This window comes from Lepisma saccharinum, chromosome 11 (assembly GCF_977018435.1).
Source record: "Lepisma saccharinum chromosome 11, izLepSacc3.1, whole genome shotgun sequence".
NCBI lineage: Eukaryota > Metazoa > Arthropoda > Insecta > Zygentoma > Lepismatidae > Lepisma > Lepisma saccharinum.
This window is the reverse complement of record NC_139239.1, coordinates 86,174,185-86,195,846: the sequence shown is the minus strand read 5'-3', so window position 1 is coordinate 86,195,846 and position 21,662 is coordinate 86,174,185. Positions and strand designations below refer to the sequence as shown.

The window sequence follows — 21,662 nt, the reverse complement described above, 5'->3', positions numbered from 1 at the left end:
ATAACATATTTGGTTCTTGAATTTAGTGATAAAAAAACAGTGTGGACCTTTATTCCTTCCCCCCCCTTCCCTCCATCTCAGGTAAGTACGTTTCTCCTAAGGCACGGTAAGCTACATGTAGATTCCTCCAGCTGCTTGCTCGTAACATTCTGAAGTTGCTTCAAAATCAGGACGGAAGCGAGAGGCGTGGCTTCTGCGATCAAGGCAACTGACGAGTGAGAGGGAGGAGGGAACACTATTGATAATCGCACGCGCTTTCTGCTCTCAGAGCTGTGACGTCTGTCGAGTGGTGAATACTCACGTTGAACAACAGCGGGAACGCTACACGAACTGCCAGAAGGTTAGTGCGGCTACGAGAGCAAGCTTTCGTATTTTTAACCCTAGAGAGCTAAGCTGGAAAATCAGTAACGCTAAAGCTAAGGCGTAGTCATTTTGACGACCTTACTCTCTTTAGAGGAAGAGTTTTCTTGACAATTAAAATTGCCTACTAGCATAATATGTTTCTGATTGTATAAGTAACAAACAAAAAGGTTCTGACATGATTAAACGTTCATAGTTACATTTAAATTTTGTTTGGTATTATCCACATTGCTTTGTAACAATAGCTGAAAAACATTTTTGTCATCCTCCTTTCATTTCATGGTTATCACAGGATATTCGGAAGTTTGATAGATAGATGCTGTGCCGTGAGTTGTCTAAAGCAACAAAACCACATTTTTTAGTTCTGTTTTGCAAACACAGACTTCTTTTCCTTGTTCTTTTTTTTAAAAGTCATGATGATGATGATAATGTCAGCAGGGTCCAAAACAAAGGATAGCCGAGGGGCCCAAATTTGATAAATCCCCCCTGAATAATTGCCCTAACTGTGCACCATGGTAACTGATCGGAACATGGAATATTTATAGCATATCATTTATAGATTTTTCCGAACTAAATGAGGATAATATCATAATAAATTATATTTTATATTATTCATTTTACCGTCCTAGTTCCATAATAGTTCAATTTAGAGAATTAATGTTCCACCAAATTGTTTTTATTGGTATTTCCACAACATTCTTTTAGTTCTGTGATATAGGGACAGGATTAGGCCACTTTAACGCCGTTTTGAAAGCGCGAAACCATGCTCCTTGTCACCGGGACAAAGACAGCCCCTTTTTTATTATTGTACAGTCACGGACACTTCTAGGTTGTAATGAATACATTGACTTTCAATGGAATTGTTACAACCCAGCAGTATCCGTGACTGTACAGGCACGTACTGTATATATAACTGTATTTCCGGATGGATCCGAGCCAAGTGTTTTGCATGTTATACAAATGACAACAATAAAGTCCTTAATTAATAGGTTGATGGGACCTAATAAGCCAATTAAGTTTTATGTAAGAGTTTGTAAACCAAGTTACTAATTACATTTTTAGATTTATTTTTGAATTATTCAGTGTTCTAGTTTTTCTTTTCTTGGTTCTCATTTCTCAACCTTGAGCTCAACATCATCCACCCACCACAATTCACTGCTATATATTGAATAAATATGGTCAAGTCATTTTCTCATCCCTTTCTTTGTCTCTTTCGAATGCAAGCGATAGACAAAACATTCCAAATCTTGACGGCTCAGAAGTTCATAAGTTGAGGTAGGTAACCGATACATCAACAGACACCGACAATGGAAATTAAAAGTAGATAACATTCGTGTGGAAAACCTATTTCTCGATGGACTGGCTCACTCAAGAACACGAGGACTACAGTATTCCCATGCTTCTTCCTCTATTCTCGCACTTAATCATAATATATCATGCGTTTTCCTTAATTAACTGTGTATTTGGAAAAGGAAATACTGAGATAGAGTAAAACGTTCATTTCATAGCAGAATCCTGCATAATTACCCAAATGTATGATATTTCCATCAGGCAAATAATATTTTGTTACAAAATGAAACCTGTGTCCCTGATAGGGGGCGGGGGTTTCGTTAAGAGAAGTGGCTTGAAAACAACAACTTGGGAGTGTTGCCTGAGCAAAATACAAACATAATAATGGTACTTGCGATGTTTATTTTACAAACATACCAATACAAAGAATTTCCAAAAAATGTGGACTCAAATTCAAGAGTGTTCATTCTAAAATGCCTCCATCGTATTTCGAGTGTCATACAATGTTAATAATCGCAAGGTTGATTGATATGCAGTGGCGTAGCAAAGGGTGGGCGACCGCCCGGGGCCTCGCGCTTGAAGGGGCCTCGCGTCTATGGGGTTGATACCAAAAATGTAATAAATAGAAGTGAGAAAAATAGATGAAAATGGCTAATAATGATAAAATGAGAACATTCTGTTGTTAGCTGGCTTTAAATTTTAGTTTAACGTTATAATTTGAATGAATGCGTTAAATCAGAGGCGTAACCTACATTATTTTCGTTTTTCTCATGTGTAACATATACGCAAAAATTGACGATAACTTGCTTGGACATTTTCATGTATTTAATATTTTCTTCGAAAAAAAACACAAGATTTGTTGATACTAAAACAGATTGTGTTGAGGAGTCAGCCTCGTAGCTAGATATTTTGGCGCCCTAAGCAGGATTGTGGTTTAGTGGCCCCCTTTTCCCCGCTTTACCAAACACCGACAATTTGTGTGTGTCCTTCGATATTTTCCTCCTTCAAATTCGGGCCCCGGGTTCGATACCCGGTAGAGGGACATAGTGGTTCGGACCCCACTTTAAACTGTAGGTCCAGTGCCGATTAGCCTTAATGTGCATAAAGTGGACTTAAAATACCAACTCAATCAATCAATGAAAAAGAATCTTCCTTCAAATTTTGAAATGAGGAAACAAATAAAAACTTATTAAAAATATTATAGGTTATATATAACGATTCCTAGTTTGCATTTCTGATTTTTTTAAATAGGATATTTATGTCTTAGTGCCTGAAGAACATCTTTAGGAACGTACTATTACTACTACTTTGGTTATAGAAAATTCCAGGAGTGTGTTACAAGAATATACCTCTGCAAAGTATAAAGTTTCTCTGTCGCATATTATTAAATATCATTTTTGTCAGTAATTTATTATTATTATTTAAATATGATAATCTGCTGACGTATCCCTGAATACTTTGTATCGATTCACATTGAGATTTCAAATTCAAAGAACGAATGGGGGCCTCGCATCCTAATCTCTCCCAGGGTCTCGCGATATGTTGCTAATGGTTTATTTTACTTCGTTTTTTGCCACTTATCGCGATGATGAGGATGAGTGATGACGATGGCTATTCTGAAATCAAGTAACGATTGGCTCGTAAAAAGCAATACGTAACCGCAGTAACATGGCGCAGTAATGTGTAATCGCTTTCCACACACAACCACAGTTCCGCAAGATGTGAGGTGCGTGGCAGGATTCGATTCCTTCGAGCAGAAGAAGTCTACCCAGCCGAAATTCATCGTTGATTGTGTCATGTTAATGGCAATGGTGTTACGAGTGATATTACTGTGAGCGACTGGTGCAGAAAATTTAAGGCTGGGTGTGCAGATGTGCGCAATGAGGGAGGTCAAGGAAGGAAAGCCTTCAATTGTGACAAATGAACTCGTCCGAAAAATTGAAGAAATTGTGCGAGCAAAATCCCGTTCACAATTTCACAACTCTCCCTTGAATTTTCCCAAATTTCCATGACACAATCGACGATGAATTTCGGCTACGTTGACTCCTTCTGCTCGAAGGAATCGAATCCTGCCGCGCACCTCACATCTTGAGGGAGCAGTAATACGAGCGTCCATGTTCGTCGGTTCCTACGAAGCAAATGAACTGTGGTTGTGTCTGGAAAGCGATTACACATTACTGCACCATGTTGCTGCGGTTATGTATTGCTTTTCACGAACTAGTCGGAAGTTGATTTCTGAATATGAAATTTAAGAACGGACACTAACAAAGAACACCCATGCCCAGGTCAGGATTCCAAACCGAAACCGGAATAATCGCAAGAGACACTTGCGACAGGTTCTCATTAAACCGACGAAGGAAAAAATGCAAACATAATAAGGTTTGGCCGCCAATTTCGAACACTCAAGCTGTAATGTTATAACAATTTATTTATTTGGAAAGTTTACCTGGATATGTTAGCGCAATTTTTGATCGAGTCCGTCACATAACAAGTGGGCAAGTCCGTTACCAAAAAGAAAATAATGTTAAGTGCTCCTGCGATAAATTGAAAAACGTTTTTTAAACATTAATTTATTCAGAATAAAGGGATCAACTTCTTATTAAAAATCAAAACCAAATTATGCGTACTTATATTAAGTGCTAATCTGTACAGGGCGCTCTGAATGCAGAACGACAGAATTGCAAGACAGCACAAAAAATCTCAAAGAATTATGGTCGAGCAGCCTCAGTGACCGATTACGTTTGGTGTCAACCCCGGGATTTCTTCGTAGCGTACGATTTACTCCTGTTTCTCCAAATGTCCACAAAATAGTTCACGTACATGTGAATAAGATATTTCGTTCAACAGAGTCATACTAATTTAGTATTCTTCAAATGCTATTATCTTATACAGCTCAGTGCTTGACATAAGTATGGATTATTTGGTTATAATTCTTAATAAGGAGTTGATCCCTTTATTAGTTTCATTCTGATTTAATTTATTTTTAAATGCGTTTTTAATTTTATTGTAAGAGCTCCTAACATTATTTTATTTTCAGTAAGGGACTTGGCTTCATATTATGTGATGAACTCCATTAGAAATTGCTCTAGAATATCATGGTACTTTTTTCCAAATAAGTAAATTGTTATAACATTACAGTCTGTGTGTTCGAAACGAGTCGGTCAACACATTATGTTTGCATATGTTCGTTGGACGATTTCATCATGGAAGCATATTGGAATGAACATTCTTGAATTTCAGTCCGTATTTATTATAATTTTATCTTGGTCTGTTTGTAAATATTGAAAATACTTCTTACAACATCGCAAGTACCATTATTCTTTTGTATTTTTCTCAGATAAGATTGCAAGTCGTTGTTTTCAAGTCGTCTCTCTTAACAAGAGACGCTAGTGGCAACCCTACCATGCGTTCCTGGAAGTTATGTCAGAGTGATCGTTTGTTGTGTTGAGTTGCATACATACAGGTTAGATTTTAAGCGCTTATAGCGAAGAAACTAAGTGCTTTCGAGGTAAACTTTATAGGGAAAATTTTCTTGTTTTTATGATATATATATACCAGCACCCAAGCGTTGTTCAAGTTGTTTTACGACACACGCTACACACACACATACATAAAGAGATGACAAAATAGTTGAAATGTTTTTATTAAGTGTTAGATTTTATTTTATTCTTGCTTTCCATTAATAATGACCAATAAAATTTCACACTTATTAATATAAGTCTTGCATTCGTGTTATATCTTTATTTTCTAATGTTGCAAGAAGACCCGTACCCAGGATTTTTTTTAGAGGGGAGGGAGTTGATCCGAAAATGTGGAACAAAGAGAAGATAGAATGCTGTGAGTTTGATTGAATTGGTTTATTTTGCGTTATTTTTTTTCCAAGTGTGTCTAATCGCAACGATGGTGATGGGAGATGATATGATGAAATTGATGAAGGAACACACTCACGAAGAACACATATGCCCAAGCTTATATTGGGATCCGAAACCCCTGGCATCGTAGCTCGCTCTGCTAACCACTTCCCCACTGTGTCGGCGAAATGCTGCTAGAGTATTAGATGTGATCATCAATGCTATGATAATATTACAGCTGGAGCTAAACACAGAATGGTAGAGTTGCAACATCATTAACTGAATTTTTAACTGAAAAAAATCCACGCACCAATAAACCCACCCGCACCTCATCGCAATAATCAGCCACACTTATAAAGGTTGTCATGTGGCGTATAGGTTAGTGCTTAGTGTTTACATTCAGTTCTCAGAAGTATCCGAAGAGTTCTGTGTTCCGCAAATTAGCCATGTTTTAAAAGTTCCTTTAATTTTCTTATACCAGTAACATTGAAAAGCCATGATACTTCTATGTTCATAAAATAATATATTTAAAGTTAAATCATACGTATTAGAAGTTATTATTATCACAAAGAACTATAAATGCGAGTTAACCAAGAAAGAGGCATTTCCGTCTGGAGTAGCCTTGAATCAAAAACTACCCAATATTGCAGACTGCAAACCTTCTGGAGCCTGCTACTTTACACAACAAACATGTTCATTAATGCAAGGACAAAATTGAATTTTTTAGAAATTTGAAAAACCGTCGATGATATTATCGTAGCTTTTTATAGGTTCACATTTAATTTTTTTATTGTTCGAAGATTCGTACCTCTCCTGGGTACGGGCCTGGGCATAGCTGTACCGACAGCACATGCTGTGTTGTCTACTGGTTAATTTTCATTGGAGTCCAAACTCCAGTGTCCCTAATTGACCCTCTGACAATGCTGCTCTTGATTGGCTCCTTTCGGAGCGACATGGGTCGCGTGTCGCTTCGGTCTGAAAGTTGCCTTGAACAGACGAACCAGTGTCGCTTTGGTGTGAAATCCCCGTATCGATTGTTGTGTGCGGCTTTGGTCTAAAATCTCCTTGAGGAAACGGTGCAGTCAGAGCTTGTGTTCCTGCGGTTCGAAAGTCTGCATTGATTACCGCGACTACTTTTGGTTTGTCGCCTCGGTATGAAATATCTCTCAGGATACTATTTATATTCTAATAACATAGAAAAATAAACTCTAGTACACAATCCAATACCTGACGTTCGGAATGACATTGCGATGTTTCTTCTTGTGTTACGCATGCTATTTATTTACTTTATTTTACTTTTCGTTCCAAATTAATGCCATTTCGTGACTGCAAATCACTCCACAAATATAACTGTTTCCTTCAATTCATTTACCGCCTTTCAAGACAAACAAATCTACACAATATATTCCAAAAACTAACTAAGCTGTATTACTTTCATAAGAAAATTATTTGCTATACTGATCGCACTGCCATCTATGTTGTCATCCGCCTCGGGAAACAGTTTTTCGGGTCGTTTTCCACACTACGTATTCAAGGCGCTGTAGTTATGCTATTTGTATAAGTATATATATTTGTATATGTATAAGTATACATAATATGGAATATTTTAAATCTATAATAATTGAAAAACATTAGAAGAAAAGAAACATTTTTGCAACTACATTAGATATATCTAGGATGCAATGAGGTAGATGAGGCACGGTATCAGTATTCATAGATTAACGTCTTAATCTTTCATTTAAATTTACAGGTAGTTGATTCCATGCTTGACTTGCCAGAGATGGCAGGGATTTTGATCCGTATCTTGCCTTGTTACATTTTGGTACTCTGACACTATTGGTGTTATTGGATCGCAGACTGGGATAATCTACATTACTAGATATCATTGTTTTGTCGCTTAATAAGGGGTTGTGTGTGTTAATTGCCTGATGATTGTTAGTAGAAATGCATATTTTCACCTGGATTCTAGCGTGGGTATTTGCAGCTCTTCTCTGCAACAGAATTCTCTGAATTGGGTGTGGGGAATCCCTGATGTGGGCGACTTGTCCACAGGCGCCGATTTCTTCAAACATTTGGGGGGGTGCAAGCTAAGGAAAGCATAAAGATTAAAATATCTCCGTATGCGCCGGGGGGGATAAGCAAGTTTTAGAAAAAATAAAAAGTAGAGACCTAAGAATATACATACCTGAGTTAACCTTTGAAACTGTAATTACAATTATTACTGTGACAAGAAAATATTCCTGTCAAAGTACATCGAACTTGATGAGCTTTACAAAAACTCACTATTTTGTGAATACATAATTATGTAACATAATAGCCTACTTCATATGTAACTTTTGATTGATAATTTTATTATCATATTCTGTTTATCAAATACTTCTTTCCCACTGTCCTTTATGGGAGTTTAATATCTTCACACATATACACACAGACATATTTTTTTACGTTGGTTACGCATTGTATAAATAGATAACACTAGCCACAGTAATGCAGTATGAAGTAGTGCACATATATCGTCAAAGTAAAGTGCTCCCCTGTGATTTGCACCATGGCATGGAGGCGTATAGGGGGTTGGAGTTAATTTTTTTAAAAAAATACTAATTCTGATTGAAGAAAATAGTCACATTTTGCAAAACATAATATTTTCAACTTCTACTCTGCTTTTATGAAGGGAAACAACATTCAATGAATTATTTCATGGTCCCTTTAGTGTCAATATTACGTGAGCCAAATATAGCGCACTTTTCGAAAATCATATTAGTGTTTAACACAGATATGGCACTACATTAATGTACCCAGTCACCCTCAGGTGCACCATGCAGAAAACCATCTGCTTAGAGCTGCCAGTAGCAGCAGATTAGTCGTTGTTGTTATTTTCAGGTAAGTAAGAAATGTGTGTGTGTGCATCTTTGACATTAATGAATGTTCATATATTACTCATATTTTGAAAGTTCATTTTATTATCTTCTTCGTCATGTAGTTACATTGTAAAAAGGTTTTTTGGTCAAAGCAACTATATTTATTCTTGTTTAAAAACGTGCTGCAGGTGTGAGTTCCTAAAGTGGCCCACGGCTGATTTGGTTTATTTAACTTCTTTTAATTTCAGAAATTTATCTCTCATTAGAGATTTGTAAATTGTCCTAGAAGCTTAACTATGGTCACCATTCTTCACTTACCTTACTTGACACAGTGCCGCAAAGTTAAGACGCTTGTGGTTCATTGTATTTCGTAAATGGTTCTTGAGGAGATGCAAAGCAGCCTCTCAAGAAATACAGCGACAAAAGCAAGCCTATTTCTACTGCTATTAAATAGTTGCAGGGGGAATTTTCTACTAGGCTATCTAGGCAATAGCCTAAGGGCCTCAAGTCGAGGGGGGACACACAAAAATGATACGCTGAAGAGGCAGAAGTTACAAATATAATTGAAATTCCTTAAGTTTGTACAAAATGAATCAACATGTACTTGCTTTTCCATGAAAGAAAATTCAAGGAAGGAATTTCTAGCATTTAAATGACGTCTTACAAGTCTAAAATCAAGTGAAACTTTTAATCAAATGTGTCTACATTTTAAAGTTCAAAAGTGATATTAATATAGAGCATACAATTAATGGAAGTGAAGTAATGATGATGATTATGTCGGGGGGGGGGGATCATAACAAAGGATAGCCCAGGGACCTAAATTTTATAAACCCTATTTTATTTTATTCCTATGAAATATGAAATATCTATAGCACATCGTTTATAGATTTTTTACGAACTTATTCATGATAATAATATCATAATAAATTAAATACTGATATATATTTCGTTATTCATTTTACCGTCCTATTTCGATAACAGTTCAGTTTAGACAATTAGTGTTTCACAAAATTGTTATCTTATTGGCATTTCCACAAAATACTTTTAGTATTTTGATAATAAGGTTACTAATTAATAGGTTGCTGAGATCTAATAAGCCAATTAAGTTTTATTTGTGAGTTTGTAAACCAAGTTACTTCTTACATTTTTGGACTTCTTCTTGAAATAGCCAGTGAACCAGTTTTTATTTTCTCCTTTCTCAACCCTGAGCTCAACATCATCCACCCACCACAATTCACTGATATATACTGAACAAAGACGATCAATTCGTTTTCTCATTCCATTCTTTTGTCTCTTTCGAATGCAAGTGCTAGCCAAAAATATTCGAAATTTTGGCGTCGCAGTAGTTCATAATTAAGGTAGGTAACCGATATATCAACAGACGTCGACAATGGAAGTTAAAAGTAGCTTATATTCGTGTTTGTAACAAAGGCACCTACCTACTTTTCGATGGAATGGCTCACTCAAGAACACGAGGACTACAGTATTCCGATGCTTCCTCCTCTATTCTCGTATATAACCATACTATACAGTGTGTTTTCCTTACTCAACTGTGTATTTGGAAAAAAGAAATACTGACATGGAGTAAAACGCCCATATGAGAGCAGAATACTACGTAATTTCCCAGAGTCCTAAAATAATTTATGAAAATTTCATCACACAAATAATATTTTGTTACAAAATTTAAATCGTGTTGTAAACAATACATTGGGCCAGGGGTGCCCCACAGGGTGTTTCATGACGCGCCTGCGTCATGGGAATTGTGGGGGGGGGCAAAATTTTATACCAATTCTATATATCTTCACACAAAAATGGGAGGGATCGTTTCGTTTGATTAACTTGTTATTGATTTTTAGTTATGGTTATTATGTACAGTTTTTCAACATACCTGTGGGCAGTAGCGCAACCACAGTGGAGGCATTGCCCCCCCAACCTTTTACGGAAATTAATTCTAGGGGGACAAGGGGGCAAACATTGACGGCCAAGTGTACCTGCAGGGGGCAATTACCGCCCACAACTTCAAATATTATGCAAATATAAATACTTTTCGTAAAATTTTCTTGTTCGCTTCGCTCCCAATTTTTTTTTTTAGTCTTATCAAGTTCAGAACCGTAGCTAGGGGGCAATGGGAGTCAACCCTGGGCACCGAACGATCTAAATGAAAATAAGTTATAAAATTGATTGATTGATTTACGCACAGAAAGACTAATCGGGACTGGACCTGCAGTTTAAAGTGGGATCCGAACCACTATGTGCCTCCACCGGGTATCGAACATTAATTGGTTGTGTAATGTATTTAAATAATATATGTTGTATATAAAGATACTTTGAATACGTACACAATCTAGTGTCCACGTCGCTCCATGTTGCATATGTGTGAAACATATATCGTGCATGAAAGTTATACATGTTAATGTAAAATGTAAAAAAGAAATTATATTTGGAACACATTTATCAAGCATTTTCTGTCTTTCAAAAATATTTTGTGTGCTTGTTTTCCATTATTAATGTGAAATTGAACGTGTTGAAAGAATAATTCAAATAGTTTGTTCGAACACAAATGCTATAGCACCCACTTCTACCCCTTTTTGCATCACTCATCCCCATCTTTGCATATTAGCCAAAATTGACACAAAAGCAAAGTAAAATATAGCAAAATCAATAATAACAATAACAAAAGTAATGTTATAATAATAATAATGTTATTAACATTATTATTATTAGTATTATTAGTCTTAAAATTATTATTATTATTATTAATATTATTATTGGTACTTTTAACCTGGTACTTGCCCCCCAATACAAAAATTCATAGTTGCGCCTCTGCCTGTGGGTGATCGCGGCGATGGGATTGAAACATGTCGTGAGAGGAGGTGCTGCGTGCATCTCGTTCTACAGGTTTCATTGGTTCTCATCGCACTGTATTGGACGCTTGCCCGCTTCCCTTGCCGGCATGTATGGCGCCCGCCGTAAGACCGGACAACAGCTTAGTTTCAAGCACTGCACGCCGGAAGCAGAATCCCTCGAAAATGAAAGTCAACTGAAACTAAACGCCGTCGCCAGCTGAGCACGTAAGCCACGATCGCTTTCCTACGAGTTTTATTTTGAAAGCAGAGCTATTTTTTAAAATTCCAAATGCACCGAGAAAGCCCCTCCAGAATTTAAAAAGAAGCTCGCCACAATTATATGACAAAGGGGGCAAGAACTTGATTTAAGAGTTTTACGCCTCGTTGGTTGATTTGGTGTTTTAAGTCCAGTTTATGCACAGTAAGGATAATCGAGACTGGACTTAAAGTTTAATGTGGGATCCGGGAATTGTTACAGTCTGCGTGTTCGAAACGAGGCGGCGAACACATTATGTTAGCATTTGCTTCTTCGTCGATTTCATCAACATCTGTCGCAAACCTCTCTTGAGATTATACATATTTCATGACCGTCGAAACACCATGGAGACTTTTTACAATAAGCGTTCTTCAATTTCAGTCCTCACTTATTGGAAACCTTTGCCTTTCGTAAATATGTAAGTATTTACTTGTTACAATATGGCAAGTGTCATTATTCTTTCCTATTTTGCTCAGGTAAGACTGCCAAGTTTGCCTCCCCGATGGCGCAGTGGTAGCGTCGTCGCCTTGTAATCAAGGGGTCCCGGGATCGATTCCCGGTGGAGGCACATAGTGGTTCGGATCCCACTTTAAACTGAGGTCCAGTCCAATTTAGTCTTACTGTGTATAAAGTAGTCAAAACAACAAATCAAGACTGTCAAGTGAGGCTAGTGGCAAACCTGCCACGCGCCCCTAGAAGTTATGTCAGAGCAGTCGTTTGCTGTGTTGGGTTGCATACATAGAGGATCGATTTCAAGCGCTTTTAGCGCCGAAACTAAGCACTTTCGAGATAAAGTTTATTAGGAAAAAGTTACTTGTTTTAATGATATCCACCAGCACCCAAGTGTTGTTGAAGTTGTTTTGCGACACTCCGTATAAAACTATTTTCTGCCACTTTTGGCTAATCTAGAAGATGAGGATGATATGATGACATAAAAAATGACACCAATGTCTAGGCCAGGATTTAAACCCGAGACACCTGGCGCCGTAGCGAGCTGTGATAACCATATCACCACGGAGTGTTTCGTGTATCATGCAATATCAACAATTGCAAGGGACACGTGAGATAGGGGAAATCCAGGAAAGCAGGCAAACCTCTATACTGAAAAGAAACAGAAATCTCAGGCAGATGAATATTCTTGAGCCACTTCGGTGACTGAGTACGTTTAGTGATCAACACATGATCTTTCTACCGAATGTTCCGGACACGAGTTCCGACCTGGACAAAGGTGTCACTGGATCTATCGTCCTCGTATTTACTATTTGCCTGAATATGCAGAAAAATGACGTACAATGAGAAGAATAAATTCACAAGAATTATCCCGGAAATTCATCTAGATGTCAGAATCTCGTTCGTTTGCTACAAAACGTTGTTTCCAGGGTTAACTAAAAGTTGACATTTTAGTGCCTTCCGAAAATGTTACTCTTACGTTTCAATGTTGATATCAAGTTCCTACAATGAATTATAGATATGTAAAATTTTCTAAAGTAAGTATGGTATGCTGGCTATTTTTGACCTTGGCCTCATAACGCTTTGCTCTGTGTTTCTTACTCGGGCACTGTAGACACCAACCCCGAAGGTTTCTTCGTATTGTGGATGATGTTAATGATAACACAGATTTTTCGTTTTAGCTGTTTTAGCTACAGACAGAGCATACAGCTGCTAGTGTATGCTGCTACAGCTGGAGTGAGTTAGCCGATATGCATTTGGCGTATGGGGCAGCACAAGGAAACAACCATGCTGCTTGGATGATATACCAGGAACGTTTCCCATACCACTCAACATTTGCAGAAATTGACCAGAGACTGAGGGAATCAGGGGCGTGTGGTGTACAGATGCATGGCACAGGAAGACGACGAAGGGTTCGGACACCACATTTTGAACAAGAAGTGTTGCGGAGTTTTGGCGATAACGCCGAGACCAGTATAAGAGCTGTTGGTCACGAGTTTGTAGTCGGTTAGTGTGGAGAGTTGTTCATGACGAAGGACTTCACCCGTATCACTATCAGAGAGATCATGCATCCAATGTGTCCATAAGATTTTGGTAATTGAGTTCGATTTGTTACTTGGTTTTTAGATCAATGTGCACTATTGCCCGACTTTCCTTCAAAAATCCTCTTCACTGATGAGGCAATCTTCACGCGGGAAGGCATATTTAACATGCACAAAGCCATATGCGGGCAAGAAGAAATCCTCACGCAACATTCGCACATGGGCATCCACAGCGTTACAGTGTAAATGTGTGGGCAGGTATCATTGACAACCATTTAATTGGTCCCTATTTGCTGCCTGATCGTGTAAATGGTGTGATGTATCGTGTGTTTCTTCACCATACCTTGCCTGAGCTGCTTGAGGAAGTTCCGTTCAACGTTAGACAGATAATGTGGTTCCAGCACGACGGTGCCCCAGCACATTACACCAGACATGTACGCAAGTACCTTTCTGAAATCTTTCCATTGCGTTGGGTTGGTCGCGAAGGACCAATTTCATGACCAGCTCGCTCCCCTGATATGTCCCCACTGGATTTCTTTCTGTGGGGTCACATGAAGACCTTGGTGTATTCTAGTCCTGTAAACTCCCCAGAAGATCTCGTGGCACGTATTGCCACTGCCAGTGCCACAATACGCGAACAACCAGAGGTTATTGGAAGAGTTAGAAAATCTTTAATACGCCCTTGTAGATTGTGCCTTGAAGTAAGAGGTCAAAGTTTCGAACATATACTTTGAGCTACACAACCATCCTGAGCAAAAGCTACTTACCTGACTGAACATTTCTCCTTCAAAGCAACAACAAAAACCTTAACACACAAAGTTTTCCCATCCATACATTGATTTAATTACTTTACATGCGTGTGAATACTACATTGCGTTTAACAGAATAAACTAATTTAGTTTTCTTTAAGTGATATCTAATTTTCTCCGTCGCATTGATATTTGATGCCTTGTAGAACCAAATAGTTCTACAAAGATTGTGTTCAGGCACTTTATGTTCTCTAGTCACGTGACCAAGTGTCAAGATGAAAGGTTACGATCAAGGACTTGATTCACTTGGCATATTTATTTTTATTTAATGGCCAAGTTAAGTTGTTTTTTAGATTAATTGCGTTGATGCAGATGGATAATAAATGGTGATGGATAATAGATAGATAATGGAACACAATGGCATATGTCGACCTATGCCTAATTTGACATTCGAACAAAAACTGCTGGCTGCTAGTGCATTACACAATATGACTGCCATGGTGGTTGCAATCACATTCGCAGCAAAACATGCCTCTACTGCAGAAATTAACTTTTCTTGTCAGTATATTCGTTCTTGGTTTTTCTAATGCTACTATTGTTCCGAGAGCCAAAATAATTCGTTAAGAGCAGAGAACTAACATACTTTATAAATTCAGTTTTCTTACAGTGTTCTTTTTACGTTACGTTCAATGCACCAATAGGTGTAGTGGTGCTGTACCTGCTCCCTTTTCAGAAAAATCGGAACTACGAAGACGAATGATCCAGTGACATATTCCTCCTGACCGGAGTTCATATCAGAAACCTTCGATAGAGAGATCATGTGTCGATCACTAAACGTACTCGATCACCAAGGCGGCTCAATAGACGTTTGCTGTTCGCAAAATTGTTTTTGCTCATTGTGCAATACGAGTACCCTTTACAGTTCAGCGCTTGATATAAATAATGCATTTCTTGGCTTTGGTTTTTAATAAGCACTAGTTTTAATGTGTGAATTTATTCATGTCTAAACGATGTTTTTCATTAAATTAAAAGCCGGCCCCCGTCGGGAAGCGGTTAGAACATCGCGCTCCGATGGTCTTGGGTTCGAATCCCGGCTTGGGCATGGATGTTTGTGAGTGTCCATTCATCAATATCATATCATCATTCATTCTCATCTTCGCAAATTAGCCAAAAGTGGCACAAAAAGCGAAGTAAAATAAAGCAAATCAATCAATCAATCATTAAATTAAAAGAGCCTTGCATTTATTTCATTATGAGAAGAACACGATTAGCAATAACGCTAGCACAGATAGGAATAATTTTCATATAAATTGTAATAACATTACAGTCTGCGTGTTCGAAACTAGGCAGCAAACACATCATGTTTACATTTGTTCGTTCGTGGATTTCCCCTATCTCACGTGTCCCTTGCAATTGGTGATATTGCATGATACACGAAACACTCCTTGGTGATGTGGTTAGCACAGCTCGCTACGGCGCCAGGTGTCTCGGATTTTAATCCTAGCCTAGACATTTGTGTCATTTGTAATGTCATCATATCATCCTCATCTTCGCGATTAGCCAAAGGTGGCAGAAAAGCGAATTAAAATAAACAAAATCAATTAATCAATTATGGAGATATTTTAGAATGAATAATCTTGAATGTCAGTCTGCCCATTATTTGTCTTGGTCAGTTTATAAATACTGTCAATGCTTCTTACAACATCGCAAGTACCATTAATGTATTGTTGATGTTTTCAAGTTGTCTCTCTGAACGAGGAACGCTAGTGGCAACCCTGCCACGCCCCCCCCCCGTTATGTCAGAGCAAGCGTTTGCTGTGTTGGGTTGCATACGTACAGGATAAATTTTAAGCGCTTATAGCGCAGAAACTAAGCGCTTTCGAGGTAAACTTTATAGGGAAAAGTTACTTGTTTTTATAATATCTACCAGCACCCAAGCGTTGTTGAGAGACTTTTACGACACCCTGTATATATATATATATATATATATATATATATATATATATATATATATATATATATATACACAGGGTGATTCTAAAGGTAAGGTACAAACGAAAACCACAGATACCTCCCATGAAATAGAGACGAAAGTGCCCCTTCCACTTTGCCGAGAGATGCCTCCGTGAGGAGCTAGACAACGCCGAAAACGTGTGAAAATGAACTTCACACCTCTGTACAGCCAGTACCAGTGAAGATAGAAAGGCGGAACAAAAGAAGTCAAAAGGAACACCAAAGTCGCCCATCCGAAAAACACCAGGCGGCAGCTGCGCAACACATGCGCATGGGGTTCCACAAAGGAAATAGGATTGTTCCGCAAGACAAGTGAAGGGAAAGGGTAGCGATCGACAACGGTAGGGACAAAAGAAGCAATGAAGCTTGAAGTAACAATTGCACAGCGGGAAACAAACACCATGACTGAAGCAGTGCAGTCGAGAAAAGTAGTGCGGGGTTGCAGAACCACGGGAGGACGACGTAGGACGAAGAAACACACAGAGAATGCAAGCAATGCAGGCAGCAGGCATTGCCATCAAAATGTACAGGCGCTCCATCCAATTGAAACCACATGCGATGTCGCACGTTGAGGGGTACATCTTCTAGCAGCTCTGGAAGAACTGATGCAAGAAAGGTGCGATAGAGGCGGCCATTTAAACGTGATGGCAGCAGGTATGGAACGATAATCTGTTCATCGATGATACCTGCCCAGATATTCACTGCAAACTGGGTCTGATGGTGCACCTCGACTGCTGCATGTGGATTTTCATAATCCCACACATGGCTGTTTCGGCAATTGAAGATGCCCTCACGGGTGAATGATGCCTCGTCCGTGAAAACCACATGGCGCAAAAAACGGGGATCGTCGGTACAAAACTGCAACAGTCGTTGACAGAATTCCACACGTCGTGGGTAATCCCCAGCCAGCAACGCGTGGACTCGCTGTGGATGATAGGGATACAGCAGATCATCATGAAGGACACGCCACACTGTCGACTGTGATACTCCCATTGCACGTGCAATGCTACGGGTGCTAGTGGACGGTGTGTCGTCCACGCGAGCAAGTACGTCCTCCTCGACCGCCGCGGTGCGCACATCTCTTGGGTGACCGACATGATGGCCTGCACGTAACACACTCGATTCACCAAGGGTACGGTGCACGTTCGAAAACAACCTGCTGTCGGGGTGTCGCCTGTCCGGATACCTTTCGCGATACAGGCGTGCAGCTTCTCGACCATTGCAAGGCCGTAGACAAAATGCATATCCCTCAGTTCTACAAATGTGTAACGTTCCATGGTACGGTGAGGACAGTGCCAATTATGGAATATTGTACTCCACTGCACAGGTGGCACACACACACACACACACACACACACACACAATATTCACAACGGCTTCGAAACAACGTACTCAACTGTCGTACGTCAAGCACACAACCACCGCACCAGCTCTTTCACTGACACGCTCCCTGACGCTGCACTTCCAATCTGGCACTGTGTACGCAGAACAGACGCCTGCAGCCCACACGTCCGCACGGCGCTGTGGTACAATCAGCTGACGTTCCCGAGCCACCCGTGCCTGTGATCTTCACTACCTGACCACTGCCGTCAGGTGGGGCCATCTACTTTGGGGGCTAGTCATCGTGGAAAACATGTAGCGTCCTTCATTCTTGCCCCATTCACCCACAACACGTACGTCGTCCGTCTTGCTCGAGCCGACGGGGAGCACTACGTACGATCGTGTGGTGTTTGTGTACACCAATGTGGTGGTGACCTAGCAGTTGAACAGACGTGCATACCCCCACGTAGCTTCATTCCACGGCTGTCCCACGCAGTTGGTCTGTCCAGCCTCGCTCGGCCCGGTCTCACACCCACGCGGCAGTGGTGGGATGAGGCCACGGTTGGTTTCGGAGCGGAAGGCTGCGGCCGAGGAGGGACTCGAGTTATTCGGCTGGGGTTGTGCTCGGAAGCAAGCAGCCGCGTCAGGTCTGGGGACGGTGTACCTGATGATCGGGCTTGACACTTTCCGACCTCGTCCATTGGTGTCGTCCACCGTACGGAGTGATGGGGTCCGTACGATACTCCAGCAGACTTTCGCCACCTCCCACCCAGCGATGTGCCTCCGGCTTCATTTCTGAGGCTGATTGAGCCCCATCACGACATTTGTAACAACGTCTGTACGGGGTACGTGGTCCTATCTGTACATGCACCTTTCATTGGCAATAACTTCCTGTGCCCGTAGTTGCTGTGTTTGTCCTGCTGGCGCACGACCTCTGTGTGACATCCCCTCGGTGCTGATACGGGGAATCCCTCGTCCCGCATTTGTTGTCTCCTTGGAAGGTACCATTCCCCGTCCGGTCCTCTTTCTCTTTTGTTGCACCGTGCTTTGTTCTTGCTGCGGTGTCGCCCTACAGTGTTTGGGGACTCCCCATGCACTGCACTGCCATTTCTGCCCCGAACCATGTACGCGTCTGTTGCCTGTCGAGTGTCACGGACCACTTTGCTTGCATTCTCTGTGTATTTCTTCGTCCTACGTAGTCCTCCCGTGGTTCTGCAACCCCGCACTACTTTTCTCGACTGCACTGCTTCAGTCATGGTGTTTGTTTCCCGCTGTGCAATTGTTACTTCATGCTTCATTGCTTCTTTTGTCCCTACCGTTGTCGATCGCTAGCCTTTCCCTTCACTTGTCTTGCGGAACAATCCTATTTCCTTTGTGGAACCCCATGCGCATGCGTTGCGCAGCTGCCGCCTGATGTTTTTTCGGATGGGCGACTTTTGTGTTCCTTTTGACTTCTTTTGTTCCGCCTTTCTATCTTCACTGGTACTGGCTGTACAGAGGTGTGAAGTTCATTTTCACACGTTTTCGGCGTTGTCTAGCTCCTCACGGAGGCATCTCTCGGCAAAGTGGAAGGGGCACTTTCGTCTCTATTTCATGGGAGGTATCTGTGGTTTTCGTTTGTACCTTACCTTTAGAATCACCATGTATATATATATATATATATATATATATATATATATATATATATATATATATATATATATATATATATATATATATATATATATATATGGGGGTCGGAAGATTCAATTGTCATGGGTGGGACACGAAGATTACATGTTTTATATTAAAGAATTATTCTACTGATAGTTTTACAACATTTTTCTCACAGCTTGTGTTGAAAAAAATATGAAACTTAACGCTGTTGATTAAACATAACTACCCTTAAAATACTTTCCAAGATTTGTAGCTGTAAGTGAACGATTTTGTGTCATGGGTAGGACAGACGAAATACTGCCTCTTCACTTAATTTTTTTAATTTCTGTCAATTTGCAAATGATGAAAAATAAATTATTTCAGATAAAGAGAGAAGTTAATTGACCTATAAATATTCTATTGGAGTTGAGGGGGAAATGTAACAATTAAAGGAGAAATTAGTTGCATTTTAATGTCAAGGGTGAAATAATAATGCAAAACACAGGTGAATCAAAAAGTTAAAATAAACGGACAGTATATAAAATACCTTCTACCTTCTAACTTAATTTTGTATAATACTTGATTCTTTACGCAAATGACTTTTTTAGATTGTTCACTCACAAGATAGGATAAAGTTACAGCATTGCATTTATTTAAAAATTAGGTTCTGAGACACTTTCACTTGGAATGCCACACACACACACATACACACACACACACACACACACACACACACACAAACAGAGTGAGTTACCTAACATTACCACGGGAATATTTCATGAACAACAATGCATATTGAAAAACTACTTGCGCAGACATAAATTAGGAGACGGGCTCATGAAATTAGATGATATAATAAATTACACTACGGAAGGAAGTATGATTTTCAACACGAACTTAACGTTTTCTTAAATGCAAGCCCCATATTATTTTAGCGCAATTGAAAGTAGGAAAATACATTAAGAAAGGTAACGCCAATGAGTAATGAAACTAATGAAGGGACGCTCACAAGGAAGACCCATGCCCAGACCGGGTTTTGAACAAACGACCCCTTGCGTCGTAGCGTGGTGTGCTAACCACTCCTCCTTTCTTTAATGCTGTCTTCTTGCTGTTTGTTATTATCTCATTTGCGTAACAAAAATTTCATTCTGATGAGGGTTATACTAATTTGCATATAGAGTGGCTTTTTCCAAACCTTTTAATTTCCTCACGCTGTCGGTTGACTTGAATGCTGCGTTACTTGCCACTTGCTTTCACGTATCTGATAATCCAAATTGTAGTTTACGGTCCAGCACCTTTATAACATCAGATCACATTAAGGCTGATTCACTTACCACTGAAACTAAACATAACCAACACGTTAGTTGCCACGTGAGTTATATTTAACTCACGCTAGTTATACACCCAAGGCATTGTAAAGCGTATTTCACTCACAAGTCTCTTTACCTTGAAAGCCTCATGGCGCACAGGCTACCATTATAACTTACATGTTAGGTCAAGAGTGGTCGCGTGGACAATCGTTTGCCGATGATGCTGATGCTGATATTGTAAGAATTAATACAAACAAGCGTGGATCAAATGAATAGATGTACATTAACTTTTATATGTATTTATTTTGGCCTTTAAATTTCACTTATATCTGAAAAGTATACAAAAAAATTACATGAACTGTTTTAAAGTTTTTCCGATTGTGCATTTCCACTTGAATTTTTGCTGCCCAGCTCCTCGAACTACGTATATCGATATCATAGTATACGGCAGAGTCATGTTACAAATAACAAAAGACTCATTGCTCAGAGACATACAAACACAATGCCTTAAGAAACAATAACAATACTCAGAAAAAACAATAACAATGCTTAAAAAAACAATAGCTAAATAAGCTGAGAGCCAAATATTACTAACTGAACCACGTAATAATTGATTCTAGCACCTCGTGAGTTGCACATAACTCACGCACATGAAATAATTAAAAATAACAATTTTCAACTAATCATCAAAAAATATATTGCTTTCAACGTTCTTGTAATTAAACATCCTGGCCCCAGAGGGAAATAATCTCTTCTATTGTGTCAGTTAACGTGCTAAACACCCACCCTATCTCTCTGTCTTCTCATAATCTCTAATGTACTCTAGTCAGCTGGAGAAAATACGACAAACACCCCCTTGCTGCTGGGTTGTGTGACAGTGTTCTTTTTTAGGAGCAATACCTGACGATTTCGTGACTGTTTGTAATTAGCATCAGCACATGTTCCAAATGTTTTGGTGTTTACCTAGATCACCGTGAAAAATCTCCCTCACTTTCAATCTTTCCCTTCCAGTCCGGCTGATATGTGCAGATAATTTGCTGAATTGTGCATTTTTGTGATAGAAGCATGAAACTTCGAATGTAGTTTAATATCAGTCGTAATATCATTTTATAGATTGGAGGCATTTAAAATACCCTGTTGGTCTGCAATGACAGAATTTTCAAAATGACGGTGTAAATGAACT

At 39.4% G+C, this 21,662-nt stretch overlaps 1 protein-coding gene across 1 annotated transcript in view; it reads left to right on the top strand.

Annotated features, from left to right (window-relative positions):
* The first annotated feature begins 276 nt into the window (after window positions 1-276).
* The window catches only part of LOC145994955 (organic cation transporter protein-like), a 206,130-nt gene continuing 184,744 nt past the window's right edge, over window positions 277-21,662 (top strand). Inside the window, exon 1 of the mRNA XM_083131483.1 lies at window positions 277-340. The gene's annotated coding sequence lies outside the window, so the exon portion shown is untranslated. The remainder of the gene's footprint in view (window positions 341-21,662) is intronic.